Raw genomic sequence first — 21833 nt, 5'->3', positions numbered from 1 at the left:
TGCACTTGTGACGCCACCAATGTGGTATATGCATTAAAATGTCCCTGCGGATTGTATTACATAGGTATCACCACTCGAAAGGTTAAGCTCAGGTGGACGGCGCAAAAGTCGAGTATCCGAACAATAATCATCAAGTCTCCCCTGGCAACACATTTCATAGAAGCGAGACATTCGATAGCACAATTGAGGTGTGTGATACTGGAGCAGATTAGATTAGGTACCCGGGGTGGTGATCTTCAGAAAAGACTTACAGAGAGAGATCATGTGGATCGACCTGTTAGATTCAATACACCGAGAGGTATGAACACTGAATTTGATCCGATGTGTTTTGTGTGACATGTCACAGACATTTATATGAATACATTGTGTACCCCCTATGGGTGACTGTGAACTCATGACTTTGATTTGAGTAAGCACATTCAGAACGGTGTGAAAAACACTATGGCCCTCATTACAACACAGGCCCTAAACCATGGCGCTATTAGCGCTGTTGTAACGGGTCCGCCATGGTTCAATGGGGAATTACCACCCCATTCCAAGGTTGACGGGGTGGTAATTCCCCATTGAACCATGGCCCTTCCCTATTCCCATTTTCGCCCCATAGGGCTCTATGGGAATGGGGAAGGCGCTAAGTACGGTACCGCAAATTGCGGTACCGTACTTAGCACCAAGGTCCCTTTGCGGGTCCCTACTTTAACGGCTGGTGTAGACCAGCCGTTAAGGTCAGGTCCCGCAAAGGGACCTCGTAAACAGGCACTAATGGGTTAACGGAGCTGCAGCCTTTTACGGTGCTGTTAACCCATTAGCGCCAGGGTCGTAATGAGTCCCTATGTCTTTATGGCATATAGGGACCTGCATTCCTTTCTTGTGGATATGAATCAATCAAACAGGTTGTATGATATTGAACATAACAGTTTGTTCACAGTTTAGAGTTGTTATAGAGCTCAGTATATTTATGAATCTGAGGTTAATGACAATTCATTATCAATAATGTTGTAAAGAGCGATGTGAAGATCATAGCCTCAAATTATTGGAAAAAAAATGATGGCCTTTAGTCATACTGTGATTAACTGTATATTGGTACAATTCAGTACAATTCTGTATGCACTAGATTGCATATGGAAACTCGGTAGAGGACAATCAAAAATGACAATGTGGTGAATTTGAAAGTAGATTGTGAGGGGGCTCATGTCAGAGCCTGCAAGGAAGGAGGTGACCGATAGAATACATGCAAATAGGTGAATGATTTTATGGGTTGTCCCCAAGTACACTTTCACTTACATTTTAGTGTTATGTAGATCTAACCCTAGCCTAATCACACTTTATAGATTTACGCAAGTTGGATTTTGTAGTTCAGGGTGAAGCACGGGTGGGAGTGCAGAGGAGAGACCCACCGGTCCTCCGCTTCCTCTTTCCCCCACCATGCTCACTTATTGGATATTAAATCTGCCAATCAGGTAACTCCTCCGCAAATCAGGCGATTCCTCTGGGTGTTCTTTGATTGACCCAAGTTGGGTATTGAAGTTGAAAATGTAGCACACCTGGGATGCAGATAAGAGACCCAATGGTCCTCGATATCCTCTTGGCCCAATCGTGCACATTTTACATACAGTTAACCCGCAATTCGGTTATTTCCACACTACATTTATTTATTAGAAATTAAATCCACAAATCAGGTGACTCCTCTGAGGATTCTCTGATTGGCCCAAACTGGGTATTCAAGTTGAAAATGTAGCACGCCTGGGGCACAGAGGAGAGACCCATGGGTCCTTGAAATCCTCTTTTCCCCACCGTGCTTCTTTAAGCAATAGTTAACCCGCAATCCGGGTGATTTCTTAGGGTGTTCTTGGCAGTTAGATTTTTAGATCTACCATGATTTTGTCTAACGGATCTTATACACAAACTAATTTTAACATCTGAATATTTGGTAGGTATGAAGGCACTATCTTTTTAGCTGCACCTACATTAATATTGACTTGAATATTTAAACAGCCTGGGAAATGTTTATATTAGTTTTTAAAATGTCCAATATATAACGGACACATAAATGTTTTGTGGTATAAGATAATGACAGGGGTATTTAATATGCCCACACCAATATGACGACGTGGCTAACGCAACTGAGCAGGCGCGGGGTTGTCATAGTAACCAGTAAATACTTCTCACACAAGTCGTGCCACTTTCTAGCAGTACAGACACAGAGACACGTCTTCCTCACGATGAGACGGGCCGCGACTTGTGCAGTTAAGAGCGACACTGATGAGCAGAGCATCCGGAGAAGGTCATCTTGGGCGCTGTCATGCGAGTCATGCCGATCGAGAATGCTCTCGCTGTAGAGCTCGATCGGGGTACACCAGGTGGCGATGTTAGAGATACATTGCATGCAACAATGGGCAACTAATACTTGCCCATTAGGGGTAAATAGAGACATTTTTTGACCATGACTCTTGCTAAAGTGCAAGGAATTGGCGATTCCTTGAGAACTCTGTAGAAATCGTATGGATGGTATCAAACAGATTAATTGATACCGATACAGACACGTTTACACATTTTAGGATGTAGGCAACAGGTGCATTCAGGTACATTTTGTTTTCTATTTTTTATTTTCTATCTCATTTTGTAGCATTGCAGTTACCATTGGATCCTTTCACAGAGGCAATACCCACTCAGCCTGATTGGGGCAACTCACAAGGCGGGTGAGTAATGTCTTTTTACAGCTTTTGGATGTCAGTACATGCTGTTTGACGACAGTCATGAGACTTATCTGTCCCATGACAAACTTTACACACACCTGGAATGGGTTTTCATTCCATTCTTTTTTTGATTTATAGAGTCCGAAGATCCATGGCGATAATTAGTGTAGAGCAAGACACAGTTTAGTAGTGAGAATATAGTTCATCCCAGTATATATATATATATTATTATTATTTTTATTTTTTTATTTACTTGTGTACAATCAAAGAAAATTGATTTTTACAAGAAGAAGCCAAATTGAAACCAATGTTCAAGTAAACAGATGAATGACGTATTTACGTATTCAACTGAGTGCTTACGAGCTGCCGAGAGTCGTCATAAAATTGCTGACAATGACATTGGAACAAGACTTAATTTTTGACTTTAGCATTGACTTGTAGGCTGTTGTGGAACGTTTTCGATGGCATTTATCTTTGCAAATGTTGCTTCCATTAGCTTAGCTGTAGCCACTGACCATTTAGCTTTTTCACCTGAAATCAGGCGGCACCACCATGTGTCTTCTTCCACAAGAGCTGAGTTGGCCCACAGAGGGGCCAAGAAGGCCGTTCGCTCTGCGTTTAAAGTTGGACAGTTTAACAACAGATGGCGGACTGTTTCTTGGTTGTCCGGGATTTTGCACAGTCTGCAGGTTGTGTGATTAGCTTGACTTCTTATCGCTAGGATCTCTCTAGTATGTAATAGATTAAGCCGAGCTCTTAAGAAGGTTTTTCTGAGTTTTTCGTCCGGGAATTTAGTGCAGTAAGCCAAAGGGCTTTTTAGTTTGTTATATGTTGGTGGAAGAGGTTTCAAGAGCTTGATCGCCACTTCCTTTTCACCTGTGGAAATCCAGTCATCGTTTTTAAGCTTTTGGATCACTCTTTGTGGGTTGACTATGAGGTCGTCTGCAGTGCACGCCAAGTTTTCCAATTTATTTTTTTGCTGGTCAGCCCAGTTGCGCAGTACTTGACATTGGGTCAATTTGAGCTTGTTATCGATAATGTTGAATATCGGGAGACCATCTCGTATCGGTGTTTTCCTGTAGAGTGACATTGAGGACACACTGACAGTTGCTTCTAACGACAGAAATCCCAGCTCTCTTCTCACCGCTGATATTGGTATTGAGTTGGGGAGGCCAAGTACCGTCTTCCAGATGTATTCTTCCAATTTCAGCCAGATAGATTTCGGCATGGTGATTGTTGCTTCCATACCATATGTTAAGGCTGGTACTATTTTGCCTTTGTAGAAATTGATAGCTGGCAGCAACAAAAATTTGCCGAACTTTCGGTCGATCAGCCTCATTTGTGAAGTCAGATTTTTCGTTTTGTCCCATAAGTACTGTTGCATTTTGGACTCTTGCGATGACCCATAAATGATGACTCTAAGGTACTTGAAGTTTTGGACAACTTCAATTTGTGTTTCGTTCACAGACCAAGTTTTGGCCGTTTTGCGAGACTGTTGAGTTTTGGCAAAGATCATGATTTTGGTCTTGCTGTTATCTATTGTGAGGTTGTTGGCTGTCATATATTTGGCAAGGTTGTCCAACTGTCGTTGAAGACCTATCGGCATCTGGTCAAGAAGTATCATGTCATCCGCAATATAAGATTTGTGATACCTCAGTGTTACCTATTTTCAGGGGAAAGCAGAGGACGGCTACTTCAGATTCTTTATAATCCCCTAAGAAAGCCACAAACAAGGATGGAGCCAAGGGACAAACCTGCTTGACTCCTCTTTCTGCTAGAATTTCTTTAGAGAGTACACCTTGTCTGTTCAGAGGGACGCACATGTCTTGGTGTGGAGCACTGCTATTGGATCTAAAACTTCTTTGGGACAGTTCCAAGCTTTTAACTTTTTCCATAGGAGCACTCTGTCCACCTTGTCAAACGCCTGTGATAGGTAGGTCTATGAAAGCAGCGTAGACAGTTGGTGATCCCTGTTTTACTTTTGCCTTGAGAATGTTTAGAAGGAGTATCTTCATAGAGGTACTGCCGTTCTTTTTAAATCCCATCTGGAAGTGGTCGATGCAGGAGGCTGTTTTCGCCCAACTTTGAAAGTGCTGTAATAGGAGAGTTGCGAATAATGTTCCCATAATATCCAGGAGCGCTATGGGACGGTAATTTGCCGGCTCTTCCCTGCTTCCTTTCTTGAAAATCGGGATGACCGTTGCTTTGGTCCACGACGCTGGAATCTGTCTACTGTCTCTGCATTGGTTGAACAAGAGACTGATAAAGTCTGTCCATTCATTTATGTCATTTTTTAGATCAATGTTGGTGAGCCCATCGGGACCCGGCGCTCTTGATACTTTGAGCTTTTGAATGGCTGAGCTTATGTCTGCTTTTGAGGAAAGGTCAATCCAGGGGAGCAGATTGGTCTCAGGGTATAATATCTCAGTGGTCAGCGGGGCTGCGAAGAAATCTGTGAAGAATTTGACCCATGCCAATTCTGTGACTGAATTTACCATGTTGGTTCGCGGGTTTCCCCGTGAGGTGTTGATTAGAGCCCAGAAGTCGCCTGATCTTTTAGTCGACAAGGTTCTAAGCATTGGTTCAGCGTCATTTTGATATAGTTCAGCTTTGCGGGATCTAAGCCATGATTTGTGAATTCTTTGTTCTTTGGACCACGTTTCCCAGGATAGATCGTTGTTTTCATCTTTTGCTTTACGTTTTAATTTTCTCAGTGCCCTTTTTTTTCTGCTATTGTTTTGTCATATACATGGCTGAGGTTAACTGCAGGTACCTTGTAGGGGTGTCACGGTATTCGTTTTATGACGGTACGATAACCTTCTTGCCAAATGACGGTATATCATGGTTATCGCGGTATAGCAGGTGGAGTTAACTGATCTTAACAAATGTTTTCTAAAAGGTCATAAATTGACAGATGTATCATCACAAACAAAACCAGGAACCCAGGGCCAGAATTGGGCTTTTCAACATACTTTCCACTGAAATGCCTTGCTTCCACCAAACACAAACACACGTGTGGAGAGGAGGGGGTGGGGTGGAGGCCTGCTGCAACTGGCAAAGCAAACTGAATAGCTTTTCTTAAGTGGTCATTTAGGCTTTTTGCTTCCCCACTGGCTACTGGTGAAGATGAACATGTTGCCATCTTGATAACCTGCATGCCACAGATCAATGGAGGCTGATGGTTGTATACGCTTGTGCACATACACACACACACATACACATTGTTTTTCAGGGTGTATGAACCTGACGATGGCGCCAGGACTGGCACCATGAGGGCTTTGAAGAGGATGCCAGGCTCTAGAGGCCCGAGTCCTGACTCCACCTGGCCAACGGGTTTGCCAGAGGGGGTTTTGGGCAAGGGTTGTGACAGCACTTCCCCCAAAGGCCCCTCCCATGGTGTTCCTTCTGTCTGGCCCAGGTTTGGTTGGGAAGTTCTGATGGAATATCCTGATTAGACACACACACACGCACTTTCTCTTTACGTTACAGCCTTTAGTTTACTTGCGAGCCAAAAGCTGTTCAGTAATCACTGACATGTTACCCTTTGGTATGGCAGCAGGGAATACCCACAGAGATGAGTGAATTTCGCAGTGTGACTTATTATATGTAAATTCAATGATAGAACCAGGGAAATCCCCCATCGCCATATGTTTAGAGAACATTATCCATTATAAATATATAAACCCCAAAGCCGCCACCCCAAAGTAAACCCTTTTCCTTCTTGGCACTGTATCTATTCTTCCTATTGCTAACATATTGATTTTGTGTAAGGCACGTGTGGTTTATGGAACTGAAACTACTTGGCAGAGGCACATCCAACAGTGCAAAACCAAGACTGCGCAGCAATTGCTTACTGCAGCCTTTCCAAATCAGATTGAAAAGCACACTTAACGGTATGAACGGTATAACGGTATAAACAATGTGGCGGTTATTATTGTTCAATTAAGTGGTTCACGGTATCTTTAACGGTATACCGTTATACCGTTACATCCCTAGTTCCTTGCCCTCTTTCCGTTTGGCTTTATACTTGACCAAAAGCGGAATATAGTTTGGGCTTGGTATCGTCTTGGTGCTGCCGAAGCATCCCCTTCTGCGGCGTATTGATGTGTTATAGCTCTTACACTTGCTGCTGTCAAGCGCAGCCGAGTTTGTTGAGTGTTGGCCTCGACTAGGGCTGAGTAGCATTTGCTTTGGTGAGAATTGGAGGACCATGTCATAGATAGCATGTTATGATCGCTTGCATTTGTTTTTACCACCTGGAAGTCTTCGATTTCTGAAAGCATGGCACTGGAAACAAAAATGTAGTCCATGGTGGCGGTTCAAGTTCCCCTTTCCCATGTGGGAATCCACGTGTGCCAATCCTTGATCAAAGCGACATTATGAAAGTTTCTGGAGGTCATCAGACTCATCCATGCTCGACCTCTTTCTTCTGTTGGCGACGGAAAGGCAGTTGGAACGAGTTGGTCTTTTGAGTGAACGCACTTTGAATTCATGTCCCCACAGATGATTATAAGTGTGGTATTCCATTCAATTACAGTGGCGTCAATGGTTTCAGCCACTATTTGACAGAAATCTGTAACTGACGTTTTTTGGGGATTCCAGTAGATGGTTATTATTGCGAGATGTGTTGATGACCAAGACAATGTGGCGTTGGAAAAGTGATTCCAATGTATAAGGACAGCCAGAACCCCGTAAGATCTTGTGATCCTCTTGATGATCTTCAGGTCTTGACCTGTCCAGACTGCGATGAGTAAGCCTGATGATGGATGACCCTTTAGGCCTTTCACAGCTGAAGAGATCTCAATTTCAAAGCCGTCCATTGATGGTTTTTCAAGAAGCCATGTCTCTTGGAGACAGAGGATATCAAATTGGCCTAGGTCCTCGCTGTTGGGATCCGTTAGATGGGCGTGGCCTCTGGTGTTCCATGATGCTAGGGTCAGTGCCTTTTGAAGATATGGTTTATTGGCTGTCGTCAGTGATTGCTATCTTTTGCGATTTGGGATCAAGACCCCCTTTGCCATTTCCAAGGGCCTCCTGCCGTCGGTTCTTTCCTTTCACCGTTAGGTGTGTCACTAGGTCTCTTTGTCGACGATTCCTGTCTGGTGTTTCTATAGCTGGCGGTGCTGGTTCGGCATGGAGAGCGTTCTCTGAGGCTTTGTCTTCTTTGGTATCCGTATGGCCTGTCATTGCTCAAATGGGAAGGTCTTGATCTGGTCCTTTCTTTAGCATCTCGGGAGTGGAATACCTCCGTTGTGTCAGTCGAGTATTTACAATGTTTCTTATCGGTTGTCTCCTCAAAGTGGGCCTTCAGCTCTGCTCTTCGGGAGTTATGACTAATTTGGAGTCGTATTTCCTTGTGTTTACGATATGTTCCTCCAGTTTCGTTTTTTTTAACACAATGCCTGGGCTTTTTATTTCTGATAGTAGAAAGCCAGCAAGTTTTAGCTCTCTACCAGCCTCTCGTGTCAAGTCTTGAATTGCGGTTGCCTTGATGTGTAGGTAAGCTTTAGCCTTGTTTTCTCTATGATACGGCTCAATCAGCTTAAAGTCTTCCCTCTGTAGCTTTTTTAGGGCAGTTGTGCTTGCTGCTATTCTCAGCACTGATATTCGTTTCAGAACCATATATTTGTCTTTACTTGAGGCCTGTTCCAGTTTGAAAAGTCGAGTTTTTTTCTCGGTAGCCACACCAGCCTCTGTTTTTTCTGAGGGTATGTTTGCATTTTGTTAATGCTTGGTCGGACTGGGATGACGCGACCACTTGACTGGTGCTTCTGGTAGTGGTTCTGCTGATGTTAGTAGTGCTGTTGAAGACATAGACTTTTTGTGTTGACGAAGATCATGGTCAGTTTTTTGCTGAAGAGTTCCAGTTGTTGGCTGCGTTGAACTGTGGGCAGGGTTGTTGTCCTTTGTGTGCCTTTAGGGGTCCCCTGACCTTCTTTCATCGCAACACTTTCCCCTATGTGTGAATGTAGGATATTGTCGTCTGACTCCCGTTCTATATGCAGAGATAGATTTGTTATGAGGCTTGCTTCCATGAAGTCGCTCGTAGTTTTGGGAGATTTAGTAAGGTCAGTGGGCATGACCGTTTTGCTCAATGAAGAGCTAAGTCCTGCAGCCGTTGTGGTAGATTGAACATTGAGGATTTTGGGGTCGAGTATAGGCCATGTTGGGGATTGTCTCGCATTTTCTGCTTGATCTTTTTCTGATAATTTTAAGGCTTTCTTTCCTGTTCTCGGCCCGTGTTGGCCTCCAGTTGCCTATGTTAATGGTGACTTTGTCTTCAGTTGCATTTGTTTAATTTTTGAGGCCAGTTTCGGTTGATTATTGAATATTGGTGCAGTTTCCTCGCTGCATCTGCTCTGGGTCGTCTGTATGGATTTCTGCTCAGACGGTCCAACTGCTGCATTTTTTTGTCCGGGCGGGCCCGTGCTGGTTTCAGGCTCCACCTCGTTCATGTCCCGTTTTCTTTGTGATATGTCATATTTCAAGTCTATGGCCTTCATTAGGACCCTGGTGCTAAGTGTTTAACGGCGCCGTAAAAGGCTGCGGTGCCGTTAAACACTTAGCGCCTTACTACGAGGTCCCTTTGCGGGACCCGACCTGAACGGCTGGTCTAGACCAGCCATTAAAGTAGAGACCCGCAAAGGGACCTTGGTGCTAAGTATGGTACCGCAATTTGCAGTACCGTATCTGATGGGAGTTCACTGAGCCTTCTGTTTTTCAATGGCGTAGCTGTATGCTCTACGCATTGTGGGTCTGTGACTGATCGCTGGGTTCTGTCTGAGCTAAGGCCAGCCTCACCAGACTGATACGACCTGGGTGAGGAATTCCAGGGGCCAATATCGTCATGTCCTCGAGGAAGCGAGTCAGTTATAGATTCTGGATGATTTGGTGGGAGATTTAAACTTGGGAGGTGGATTTTTGCCCAAGGTTGCACACTCATTGCTCTTTCTTGCGGGTAGACTTTCGGGTGGAGTAGCTCGAGTATCTCTGGCACGTCCTGTGACTGTGCCAGGGGATCCATTGCAGGTGCTTGCTTAGTTTTGTCTATTGTTATCAATTCCGGTTGAGTGATTGTCCCTGCAACAGTAATATTTGCCGGCCTGTCATCTGGCTGTCGGATAACTTCACCCACCAGGATGTCATTCTAATGTTTTTCTAAATTTAGACAGTGGAGGGGTTTCTTCCAGGGCTTCCAAAATTTCCGCATCTGAGGGTTCAGTGTCAGTAGGTAATTTCCGTTTGCCTTGTGTTTTGAAGAAGTTCAGCAGGGCGTTGGAGAGCAAGGGGGTTGGTAAACTGTTTTTCCCAAGACCCTGTTTTTTGTTGGTGGTTTGATTGTCAGCGCTTGGGTTCGCTGCAGTCTCTTTTATCTTAGTTCCATCTTTTCTTTGTACGGTTGTGTTTTCCTTGGTGCCATGTATGGGAGGCACTTGAGATTTGCCCCTTCCTCTTTTTTTGTATGGAATCCTTTTCCTATTTGCAGGAAGTATGGGGTTTGATGTAGTGATGTCAGCCGGAATAGGATCTTGAATGGGGTCCAATTCTGATTCAGGTGCTGATGGTCCGTTCTTATTTATTTGCCCCATGTTTGATTCTTGGGCAAGTGGTCGATTCCTTTCTGCCGTAGCTCTTGTGTCAGCCTCGGGGTCTCAACGAGGGTTTGCACAGTCGATGTAGCGACCGCATCACTAGGAGTCAGTGAGGAGACTGGAGGCTCTGATGTTTCTTCTAGCATCTGAGCCTTGTGGGAGTCGTTGGTTTTAGAGGGGGCATCCTCTGGGCACGCATGTTCAACGGCCATTGTGCTGATCCTGACGGGTGTTGTCCTGTGCAGCTCCTGTGCATCTGGGTTACAGGACCGACTGCTGTGTTGCCCAGGGACCGGGTCCGTCGGAAGCAGTCGTGGCACTGGGGACTTTTGGATGGTTACAGCCAGCGGGGTGGGCGGCTGCACGTCGCTCACCTCTACCTGTGCCGCTGCCCCAAGACCCCACGCGAGAGGTCCTCCGACCCACTCGCGAAGAGGGCCACTCGCCGAGGCGGTAGGGGGGCCATCGGCACAGGCGGTCGTAGTAGAGAGAGCCAGCTCTGGCGATATTTGAACTCCTCCCACTGAGCACAGCGTGAGAAGCCATGCAGGAGACTTCGGGGACGGGCGCGGCGGTGCCAGCGGTCTGATACCCGTTGCTGGTCAGATCTTTGAGTTCTTCTCTGAAATGGGTGGAAATCTTTGCACAGTTTCTCCTGTATTAATGGGTCTTAGTAAAGGTTGTGGTAAAGCTGAGGGTGAAGGGGCGTCGTATTTTCTGTCCACTGCAGGTGTGGAAAATGGTGTACACGGGTTGCCGGGTTGCTTTGGAGTCATGGGATTTTTTTTAACATGACTCCTGCGGCAGCGTTGTTCAGGGTCCTCCTCCATTATCAACGGGTAAGAGTCGTGGATTGTGGGTCGGGTTGTGAACGCTGGTTTGGTCTCCCCCGCCCTAGCCCAATTGAGGTTGTGGCAGTGTGAAACTGACTACGTTTTCCGAGTAAATATGTGTGTGGTGACACGTGTTTTTCAAAAAATGGTCAGAATGTTCACAGTATTCAGCGATAAACAGCACAGTCTTGAGAACCTTCGCCTACCTCAATGTCGGTGGCCTGTCCAGTCTGGTTGCTCAAGCTTCGACTCGGCATCCCCAGCCCCCTGGTCCCCTGCCGCAGACTGCCTGCAGACTGAAACTCTGCACGAAACTCTGCGCGCGCTCCGCGCTTTCGGGGTCTTTTTAAAGTGAGTGGACCTTTTCTTCCTTAAAGGCACAATCCACAATCCATAGGTAAATGGAAACGAAACAGAGAACGCTGAGTGTGGTTGCAGCTCCTCTCACCGTGAACTCTGCTGCAGGCTGAAACTCTGCACGAAACGCTGTATATATTTAATCAAACATTTGTGTATAGTCTACAAACCTGACACAATACCTGTTATATTCACAGGAATAGAACGACTAACAAAAGAGAGAGAAAGAAACATGTTAGCTCCTTATGCTCTGAAGAAGATCACATAGATCCCACGTAGCGGATGTGAAGCCGCACCATCAACGTGGCCGCTTCTGACAGCCCACTTTAAAGCACTTTTATCCTTATGTTTTTCTTTCCTGTCACACTTCCCACATTTTCACGTCTTCTAACATCTGAATGCAACCCCTTTCACTATAACAAGTTGTTTTACATCTATTCTCTAAACAAGCTTGAGCTCCACTCTACTCCTGGGACTATACTGGTTTAGGAGATGCAGTGTGTCTGTCAGAAGACTTATTTTTGCTATGTGGGTTTTGATCTGAAGTAAGGCAGAGAGGTATCCTGTGTCGGGGTGAACAGGATTGCTGAACATTAGCAACAAACAGGCGTTAATGCTTCCAGAGAGAAAATGAAAGCAAAAAAAAATGATTCTACTGTATCCATGGGCTCAGTGGAAGAATAAAGATGTTTAGGACGAAGCAGCCAGGATATTTTTGAATATCAAGAGAAAACATACAAGAAATCTAGACCCAAAAGTGGCAAAGTCTGGATGTACCTGTGATTGAGGTTGAAGCTAGTGACCAAGGTTATTTTAGGCAGATGTAATCTGGTTTCTTCTGCTGCAATGCCAGTGCCTAAAGGGTATGATGTAGGTTCTGGAGGGGCCCTGAGATGAGTATTTTACTGACGTTTGTCTAATCAGTCCAGGAATCTAAGGGAGATATGGCAGAAGTGCACTTGATAAGAAGATGGGTGCAGTGGTTCAGAAGGTTGATGTGGGGGGTTACAGGAGAATGTCACAGAGAATTTGCATACAGATATTCAACACCTTTTGTTCTTTACAAGTGTGAGTTGTAGGAATGTGTGAAGCAGGACTATGCGGAAAACACAAACAAGGGCAAGGCTCTGTAGTTACAAAATCAGGGTGAAGGAGCAAAGTAGTTTTGGTGTACAGGTCTAATCTCAAAGGACCTAGCTACCGATTCTATGGTCAAGTCAAGATCATTTAGCTTCACCTGCTTGCGATGAATTCACCTGAAAAGGGAAGGACTTTTTTCCACCTTCCAAGGCTGGTGCAGATATTTTGTCTCCCCAAGTCAAAGTCTGCTCTCCTGGGCATGATCCCACTATTGGCTCTTCTCTAATGTCGCAATATTTCTAATACTTTTCAGGCTCCAATCTAAGCAGGTGGAAGTGCTTAACTTTCTCCGACTCTGGCGGTCTCGGTACCCCTATACCAGGATATGAGGTATAACCCCAAGCAGGCTAATGAAGCTGTTATTTTTTAGCAGTCTCTGGCTTTGGGTTATAGTCCTTAGCAGGATTATAGCACATTTTACTGCTAGCAGGCTAAACACTTAAGGATTATGCTATTTGGCTTGGCCATCGGTGGTTCTCTCCTACTTGATGCTCTCTTAACACACCCACTTTATGTTACACTGTGCTAACTACCACATCGGTGGCCTCCTACTGACTTCTTTTATATTGAGAGATAGCATACAATTGCCTCAAAAAAGGCAGTTATTGGTTGGGTGTTTCCACCCTTAATTATTATATGATATGGCATTTGTAACGCGCCTATACACAAGTGTTTCAAGGCGCGACGAGGCAGGGGGGAACAAAGGGGAGACAGACAATTCTGGCTCTCCCTGGACTACTCCCCTGCAGTCAAGGAAGATGAGGCTATTGCTCAGAGATCCAGAAGGAAAAGGAACAGCATTGCCAACTCATGTTAGATGTATAAAATAAATATACTGAGGTCTGAGAGCCCCTCTAGCAATGATGTACATGGTTCAAATAATCTGTTCTACGGGATGTACCCCCACCCACGAGGGTCTACAACCACATTCTAACTCACTGCACCCTTCACAGAAGACAAATATCCATATCAGTCTGGTCCCATTCACCTGGGCACTCAAGCATCAAAATGCTAGGTGATTCTCCTTTGAACAATGTGCCATCAGGAACCCCAGGCACGTGTTTTGGCCTTGTTGGGTCTCATCAGTGAGGTGAAGTGGAGCACCGCCCTGTCCCCCACATTTTTCAAAGTTATATGCAACCCTTGGTTGAGCTGATCCATGCTCACAGCCTCTGATGTTACTTCAATTCTGATGATTTGCAAATCATTGTACAGCTTTATCTTTCAGATTATGAAACTCGTCTCAGCTGCATAGTTGCCTTTAGGCAGTGGGTTGTTCGATGAGTAATAAGTGGCTTAGGTTGAGGGGACAAGCCTGAGGTTCTGGTGGTTGGACCCCATCTGCTACTTCTCTTTGGACCCTGGAATTTTGGCCTCCTACCCTGTTCCAGTGGTGAAGGACCTAACTACCAGCCTCACTTTTGTCGGATGCTCAGATTGCTTTGGTTTGACAAACCAGATATTTCAAATTTAGGGTCCTCAGAAAGGTTGTACATTGTATACATTTGTTGTTCCATGCCCCTCTGGTTCCGTCCTTCGTCTTAAGTGGTGTTGACTATTGTAATTCTTTATTTTTAGCCCAACCACAGTTTTTGTTACGACGGCTTAAAATATTTCAGAACACGGCCGCACGAGTTGCGACTCATATTCCCTATGTTTCTCACATCTCTCCTGTTTTGTGCTGTTTGCATTGGCTTCTGATAATTAAAAACAACTTCAATATAAGTCCTTATGTATAGTACACTGTCCCTTTTATGGCAGTGGTGCTGAGTACCTGCATCTTAAATTTCGTCCATATGTATATAGCCGTCCTCTTCGCTAGCAGGAGGTGGCTATTATTCAATTACCTCACTTTCGCCTGTCTCATGTTTTTGTCCGAGCATTCTCAGTTGCAGCTGCTCAGGTATGGAATTCGTTTCCTCTGTCATGTTGTGTTACTGCAAAACATCGCTCTCTGAAGAATTTTCTTTTTTAGAGTCTGGTATTTTGCTTGGTTGTCTCTGACTGTTGGGCCTTTCGCACCATGATGCCTTCTGGAGTACGGTGCGCTTAATACATGCTTTTAACATAACATGACACAGTGAGCAATGGGTTCATGTCTGGATTACCCTTGGTTACTCAAGGGAAAACTCCAGGTTTCACAAAATATACAGAGATGTGGGAGCCCCTCTTCTGAGGACGAACATAATTCAAAAAACCTGTTCCGTGGGGAGTACCCCAATCAGCAGGGTTTACAACCAAATGTTAGCTCAGTGCTTCCTTCATACAGGAGAAATATTAATTTGCATATCAGTCTGGTCCCATCCACCTCGGTAGTCCCGCACTGAAATGCTAGGCAATTCTTGTCTTGACAAGAGTACCATCAGCAACCCCAAACATGAGTTTCAGCCTTTTTTGCGCTCATCAGTGAGGTGAAAATGAGCTTCTCTTAGGCACAGTGAGGAAGGAGTCTGGATTACTCCTAGTTATTTAGGCTAAAACCGGAGAGTTTTACAAAATATACAGAGGTTGGGGAGCACCTCCACCGCGGATGAACATGGCTAAAATATCCTGTTTGATAGCATGTACCCCACACACTGGGGGGTTTACAACCACAGTATAGCTCAGTGTACCCTTCACAGAGAAGAAATATCAATTTGCATAACATTCTGGTTCTACCCACCTGGGCAGACCAGCACTGAAATGGTAGGCAATTCTCATCTGAACAAGAGTACCATCAGCAACCCCAGACATATGTTTTGACCTTGTTTGTGCTCATCAGTGAGTTGAAGCTGAGCCTCTCTGAGGCACAGTGAGCAAGGGGTCTGGATTACCCTAAATTACACAAGGTAAAAAGCTTTACAAAATGTAGAGGTTTGGGAGCCCCTCCACCGAGGATCAACATGGTTCAAGTAACCTGTTTGATGGGGTGTACCTCCACTCAGGAGGGTCTACAACCATGTTTAAGCTCACTGCCCCCTTCACAGAGGAGAAGTATCGATTTGCATATCATTGTGGTCCCACCCACCTAGGTTGTCCAGCACCCAGAGTGTTCATCTAGGTTATTGCTTTCTTGGTGGAAATTCTGAATTTAAAAGGGACCATGTTGTACATTGGAATACTTGGCTAAACCAAGTGAGGCACACTTCTATAAGACTTGCTAGGTTAGTCTGCTAGCCAGCAATACAATTTGATGATCATTCTAAAGAAATCCACACCTTGCTCCAACCCAGCGTCAAACATTTTGTTGAGCCTCACTTCAAGCCAGATGTGAGGCAGTGTTGCTTCAATCATCAAGGATACAAAAATTGTGACCCATGCTTCAGGTTTTTCTATAACCGCGAGATGCAAAAAGAATAGAATGGGACATATAGACATACATCGTTTTGGTGTTATGGGCATGATTCCATCTTAAATTACTGGCGATATATCTCGCATCATGCTGGGATCTGGTCTCACAAATCTTTTAGAAAAGGACTCCAGATCGGAAGAGATCAAGCAGGTATCCCAGTGGTAGCATTGCTGGGGAAATCTACAAAGAGGGACACTATATGAGCCACAACCGAAAGTTAAAAAAATAATGATGCCAGTGGTCTAGGCTGGAGTGCAACATTCCACCATCTTGTGGTTAAAAGGAAATATATGGATCAGTGGACCAGTTATCAGCTTTAATGATCCAGATGTTGTGCACAGGAAATTGTTTGCCAAAGATATGAAAGGGTTGGCAGTATTAGTTGGAATGGACATCTTTGTTACTAACAATTGTATCAAAAGGAATGAGGGACAGCAAATCAATTCCGTAGACACTGTGAAGCAGATTCTTTCATTTATAGAGAATATCTTGCTATCATGTACATCCTATAACATTTGAGATAGGTTAATCAGGAAGCAGATCAGATCAGCCATGTGTTTTCCACAATTTCTGTTTGTGGGGGTGAAGGGCAATTAAACAGATTTGCAGAGCCTTTGGGGTTTCAAAGATAGACATCTGCAACTCCAAAGATGACAGTTGGGCATCTCATTTATGCACCAAGTGTCCAGGTCATCTGCCTGTGGAGGGGATATCACTCCTGCTGCTTCCTGTGCATTAGGTTAGCTCCTTTCAAATTCTTGGTGACCCAGGTTTTGGTGTCGGATTCCATTCCAACTCCACTAAGATGCCTGGTTCTTATGGATCAGTAGCTGCCTCACCTCTGCCCGTCCACATTAAGGATGAGATACTGGAGGCTCCTATTTTAGAACCAGGTGTGTTGCTAGATCTGGAAAAAATATGGGCTACGCTAATGTTGGGACAGTCAGGACTCGGGGCTAGCTAGCCTTTTGGTTGTAGCCCCTGAGCTGCTATTTGGGGCTGCAGCCAAAAGACCCAGGGCTATAGCCCCCTCAGGCCCCACTAGAAATGCTTCTGAATGCAACTGTCAAAGCAAGCAGATATGGAAGTCCAGTGGTCAAAAAGTCCCTCTACTAGAAAATCATGAACTGGTGTGATAAATCAACAATGATTCCCCCCAGAAACCTGGCCTCAGACCTTTCACATGTGGTCAGGGAAGGACGGACACTTCCTGATCCCGACCCTGCGGGTGGTGTTCTGCGAGAGGATCACATGGGGGACCAGGTCAGGAAGATTGGGAAACTCCATTGGTTAACTTTCCTCGAAACCACACACTGCTAAAGGCTTATTGCCAAATAGAAGTAATGAGAAACCCTAATTTTGTTGTTAGAAACTACAAGTCCCATAATCCTCTAAGTACTGGGGCGAGGGAGAGGGCTCAAGAGCAATGTTGCAGGAGTAGTCAGCCTGTGAAGCATAATGCCCCACACCTGAGGGAGGCAGAGAGGTTTAAAAGTCCCCCTAAGGTGCAGTCCATTGGGTGGAGATATGGCTGGAGTATTCGCAACAGTAGCAGCAGCAGAAGGAGAGCACTTTGTTGGCAGTCCAATCAGAAATTGGTGGAAGAAGGGATGCTGGGACTTAAACCAAGCAGATTTCTGCTGCCTGTCCTGAGAGGGTCCTGTTCCCTCTAAATCTGAAGTGCAGAGCTTGCACAGGGGAAGGCATGAAGGCAGACTGATTGTCCCCATGTGAACATGATTACAGAGATTGTGCAGCAGGAAATTGTCCAGAGACCGCGACTGAAAGTTGGTGTACAGCCGAGGGTCCCAGGAGCGACACAAGCTATGGGACTCTGTGGCGGGAGTGAATACATCTTCACTGGAGAAGTGTGTATGTTCAAACTAAGCTAGAAGCAGTTAAAGTCCTGCAGCATGCGAATGGAGCAAGACAGAAGCCAGTGAATGTTACCGAGCATTCTGATCCCTTGCAAGAACAAAGGCAGACAACTGTAGCCAAGCGGAATCACTCACGTATGAGTGAAAGCAGTATTAAACTGACTGTTGATTTTCAGACAATGGAAAGTCACAAAGGTGACACTCGCGTATGAGTGAACTGCCTTAATAGCACTTGCATAAGAGTAAAACACTCTGAACCATATTCATTGAATACTAAAACTAAAGTAAACAGATGAAAGACAGATTGAGTGTGCTTAAAAGTGATTCTGAAGTAAAGGTTAACCGAAGAGTCAAGTATGAAGCAGTTGGAAATAATATAGGACTGAAGTTAAATGACTGAATGTTGATAGTTGTGAGTTTTAGGAAACACACATTGCCCAATCCAAGAGTGAAACAAGCATTTCCCAAAGCCAAGAGTGAAGCATTGTTTAAAGCCACAGAGATTAACAAGACATACCATTAAGTTGCTCTGGCTGGCAGGAAGAGAAGGTGCGAATGAAAGGTTATAAAGAGGTGAAGCTTGCTCATTGCGACTGTTTCCTAAAAATTGGTATAACTCACACTGCCAAATTCAAAAGGAGGAAAGGTAGAATGACATCCTTAAATGCATTTTGGTAGTTGGTGTTGCACAGTTGAGTGTGGAACAATATGAGGCAGGTGAGTAGACCCGCATGGTGAATCCTTGCAGAAATTAACCTGATATGAGAGTTATCCAGGTGAAAGCAGAGGTGCTGTGAAGTCATCCTGACAAAATATAAACTGTGATTCATGATGCTATGAAGAGAGAATTGAGAAGTTGCGTTTCTTTGACCCTGACAAGGAGTTGTGTTTCTACTTTGACATTCATAAGTTGTGGCAAAGCATCTTGACCCAAAACAACCTTAATGTTATTCAATGAAGTGGAAATTATTATTCAAGGAAGAAGAGAAATCTTTCTGTTGGTTGAACACTTGTTAACAGAACCTTCTTTTGACAAAGTGAAGGAGCCAAGAACTAAGTTGGACATTTGTTGCAAACCCGGATTTCCTTGTTTCTTTTTGTTAAACATTGGAACTGGATCTAACTTGAAACCTGGGCAAGGGGAGTTCCCCCCAGGCTATAAAGAGAGACTGTAAATATATTGAAAATACATATGTTGATGCTGTTGTGAATTTCCATAATTATAATTATAATTGTTTTTTTTTATACCGCGCTTAATACCAAAGAGGTTTCAAAGTGCAGATCAAGGATTTTAACCTGTGTTGCTCTGCATCATCTTGCTTCCAAGACGAGCATGTGTTTCCTTTAGTTTTCGAAATGCATCGGAAATCCTCGGCAGGGTAGGGATAGAGAGGTGTTTGTTGAAATGTTGAAATGTATAATTTAATAAAATAGCATAATTTGAGAAATCATCCAAAAGTTGTCTGCCTCACACTTCTGACCCCTCACACTGGCCATTGGGTATCATATAAGGTATTCACCCTTTAAATGTACAGCTCATAATGTTTTTTGGTTGTTGTTAAAATCACGTCAAAGGGGTCCAACAGTGGATATATTGAAAGTGAAGCGGATATCATTTAGTGCTTTTAGGTGACTATGGGATGGATACACAAATGTTTGTTTCTGTTATCAACACTACCCAGCAGGGTTTTGCTTTCAACCCTTCAGAGAAAGACATTGGAGGGTGATTTTTTTAACCTTTTCAGGATGTGCACGTGGCTAGCCTGCCCTCCAATGCTCTGTTCTTGGAAACCACGATTTCGATTCACAGACAAATTATTTAGGTGCTTTGTCTCATAGCTGTCTGTGCTATAATCGTTTTGATGGAAGCAGATGTTGTTGACAGAAGGGTTGAGGCAGTTATTCTAGCATTGTGATCTCAGCCATCCTCTGAAGTGAAGTTTTGCTTTCATGCTTTAGATGTCATAAAATCGGATTGACAACTACACGTATTAGCTGAATAAACTGGGAGGAAAAATAAAACGAATTTTGCATAATTCCTAGTTGGAGTTAGACAATTTCACTACAGGGTCTGCCACTTGGCCAACTGGTAAAGAAATGTAGAATGTATGACAACAAGAATGCAAAGGACTCCATACATGGGGCCTCATCACGAGTTCGGCTGAATTTCAGTGCAGTTACCGCCGAGCGGAATTAGCATTGCCGCTGACGTCCCCTGCACTATTAGCGCCGGCGGGAAATAGCATCATCGCTGGTACGGGAAGCATGGCGACAGCCATCTTTAAAAACTCAATCCAACCAGAATCACCCACTTCCTGCAGCCATCTGGACCCGAAAGACACAACAAGCATGTCTCAGGTTAGGACCCAAGGGAAGGTGCCCGAGAACCGGCTGAGAAAGCCCAAATTCAGCGAGGGAGAACTGGTGGTCCTCACCCAAATGGTAGTGGCCCACTGACATGAGCTTTATGGCAGCAGGAAAAAGAATGACAACCGGCCAGCACAAGACTGCCACCTGGCTTGCCATCAGCCTATGCCTAGAGAGGGCATTGAGGGAGTCAGAGGGGCAGACGCAGGTGCCAACAGCCAGGAGGCAGGAGGTGAGTCAACCCCCCCCCCAACCACACACCAAATGACCATGCATAGACCCTGTAGTGGACAGGGACACATGCCAGAAGACCCAGCCACTGGGCTGGCCAATCAGGGTGAAGTGACGGGATGCCACATCAGTCACACTCCACATCAGCCAGGGGGCTGGGCACCAAATCCATCCCTGAGCGGTACTACATTTTGAAGGGATGGCAAGTGACCAATCCAAGTGCAATGCACATCACACCCCCTGCTGGTGCACTATGTGCCAGTAGGATTGTGGTGCATGAGTAAACACGACACCGCGCAGCAGTCACACCAACATGTTGTGGGCCCAGTTGGTCTGCCCCATGTTGGCAGACGAGCCCCATGGAAGTACATGTCCCCCTACACCGACATGGGTGCAGCAAGACAAACACAGACCACCACAGCACAACACTGCTGGCTGCACAGCAGTGCCCCATAGAGCCATGGCAGTGCCAAAGACAAAGCCACCACAACCACACCCACAAGGTGTGCGTCACCCTGGGAGGGTTTGTGGGGGCATCAGGGACCACAAGCAAGCATGTAATACATCAGCTGCCCCAGCAGGGATATCCTGCCTTCCCCATACACAAGCCAAAGACCACATGGCCATTTGTCATACATGGATGGCAGCACCCATTCCCATAATGCTGTGCCCACATGCAATGCCCCCTGAAAAACCATGCCCATATGCCCAAATGTGTGGGCTGCCACTCTGTACCATAGCTAATGTGTCTTGCATGTCAACACACATGAAAGAACCATACCTGCCAACATTTCATGTGTCCCCTACAGGCACTCACGCATCTCTGGAAGCATCTGAGGTGGATGAGGGGGCAGGCCTGTTGGGAAGTGGCACCTCAAGGCCCTCAAGGTTCACCACCACCACCTCTCAAAGGCACACACAAGACACGCCAAGGCACAAGGACTGTCATGCAACACCTGGACCTGGCAATGCCAAGCCTGCAGGTGACAACACAGGCCCTGCACCAACACCACATGCTACCAGGATCACCTCCATGCCCACTGCATCCACTCCTGCAGTGGCAAACACTGACGCCACACCTGCTGGCAGGGCACATGTTGAGACCCAAGGGGATGCAAGTCCAGTGCCGCATGGTGACGAAGGATCACACACCCCAGAGAGCCTTCCCCACTGCCAGCATGCCTAGACACCTGAGCCGGATGTGGACACACCATCTTATGGCTCGCCAGCCTACAACCCTGACCATGTGCATAGGCCCTCTCCCATTCAGCACACACCATCGAGCGAATCCATCCGCTTGAGGCTGGATGAAATGGAGAGGCAGCAACGAGAGATGGAGGCCATTGGCCACACACATTCCCTGCACCTACAGGATATCCACGATTGCATACAAGGGGCCATCCGGAGGATTG

This window comes from Ambystoma mexicanum, chromosome 3q (genome assembly GCF_040938575.1).
Source record: "Ambystoma mexicanum isolate Mex_15411 chromosome 3q, UKY_AmexF1_1, whole genome shotgun sequence".
Taxonomy (NCBI): domain Eukaryota; kingdom Metazoa; phylum Chordata; class Amphibia; order Caudata; family Ambystomatidae; genus Ambystoma; species Ambystoma mexicanum.
The sequence above is the reverse complement of the archived record's forward strand: the minus strand, read 5'-3'. Positions refer to the sequence as shown.